At 34.7% G+C, this 1544-nt stretch overlaps 1 long non-coding RNA gene across 1 annotated transcript; it reads right to left on the reverse strand.

The window, feature by feature from the left end:
* Window positions 1-750: 750 nt before the first annotated feature.
* On the reverse strand, window positions 751-1216 carry LOC108379864 (uncharacterized). The gene is made up of 2 exons (XR_001849514.1): window positions 992-1216; window positions 751-814 (listed from the first exon to the last, which is right to left on the reverse strand). It is a non-coding gene; the product is annotated as an uncharacterized LOC108379864 (long non-coding RNA).
* Between the last annotated feature and the right edge of the window lie 328 nt (window positions 1217-1544).

The raw sequence follows: 1544 nt of genomic DNA on the forward strand, positions 1-1544 counted from the left end.
TCTCTCCTGTTGCAGACTCCTGTAATTATAACAGCTTTTACTATGTTGGTGCCAAGCTCTGTTATACGCAGTCTTGTACCATTGCACAACCGAGGTGCATCAAGGTTTCTCATTAGTATGACAGGAACACCAACCTTGAGTACCAAATTATGAGATGGCACTACCTGCTAACTCTAAGGAGTTTAGAAACTCGATGGGGTATGTTGTGCTGTCATCATTAGCCATTGTGGTATCCATGGATTTGTATAATTTAGAGTTTCCTGTTATCGTGTCTATAATTTGTATGTTTATTTTATTCCATTCGGTGGATGCCACCTCTGCGTAACCATTGTGTGTATCGAGTGTACAGTGGTGTATGTACATACGTACATATGTATTTAGACTCTAAATTTTTGAGTGTGAGTATCAGTTTCAATATTACATGCACTACATACATATTGCAAACCTACTATTTAACTTCTCTGCGTTCAAATTTTCTCTTTTGTTTGTAGGTACTGTTAAATGCAAAACTCAATATTATATGCATTGCATACATATTTCAAATCTACTACTTAGTTTCTTTGCTCTCAAATTTTCTCTTTTCCTTTGATACACATATTGTAGGAAAATTTAAAGGTTTTTGGGCAATCACATTTTGACCGATAACTCAGTTATCGATAAATTTATCGAAATATATCGAAGTGAAATGAAACCTGGGGCCTTCCCCTTTCGTTTGATACCCATACTGTAGGAAAATTTGAAGGTTTTTGGGCAATCACATTTTGACCTATAACTCAGTTATCGATAAATTTATCGAAATATATCCAAATGAAACCTGATAACTCAGTTATCGATAAATTTATCGAAATATATCGAAGTCCAAATGAAACCTGGGGCCTTCACCTTTCGTTTGATACCCATATTGTAGGGAAATTTTAAGGTTTTTGGGCAGTCACATTTTGACCTATAACTCAGTTATCGATAAATTTATCGAAATATATCCAAATGAAACCTGGTGCCTTCCCCTTTCCTTTGAAACCCATATTGTAGGAAAATTTAAAGGTTTTTGGGCAATCACATTTTGACCGATAACTCAGTTATCGATAAATTTATCGAAATATATCGAAGTCCAAATGAAACCTGGGGCCTTCACCTTTCGTTTGATACCCATATTGTAGGAAAATTTTAAGGTTTTTGGGCAATCACATTTTGACCTATAACTCAGTTATCGATAAATTTATCGAAATATATCCAAATGAAACCTGGTGCCTTCCCCTTTCTTTTGAAACCCATATTGTAGGAAAATTTAAAGGTTTTTGGGCAATCACATTTTGACCGATAACTCAGTTATCGATAAATTTATCGAAAAATATCGATAGCCTATACTTCCTTCCAGACTATTAGCTGTCTGGATGTCAAATTTCAAGAAAATCCGTCTTGCCATTCTCACGTGATTGAGGAACAGAAGCGTGAACATCCAAACATCGCTACATTCACATTTATAATATTATTAAGATAATTATTAGCATATTAACATATTAATAGCATTGGGAAAATACTTCGGG

Source organism: Rhagoletis zephyria, unplaced genomic scaffold, assembly GCF_001687245.7.
Source record: "Rhagoletis zephyria isolate East Lansing unplaced genomic scaffold, Rhagoletis_zephyria_1.1 Rzeph_scaffold_17523, whole genome shotgun sequence".
In the NCBI taxonomy this organism is placed as follows: domain Eukaryota; kingdom Metazoa; phylum Arthropoda; class Insecta; order Diptera; family Tephritidae; genus Rhagoletis; species Rhagoletis zephyria.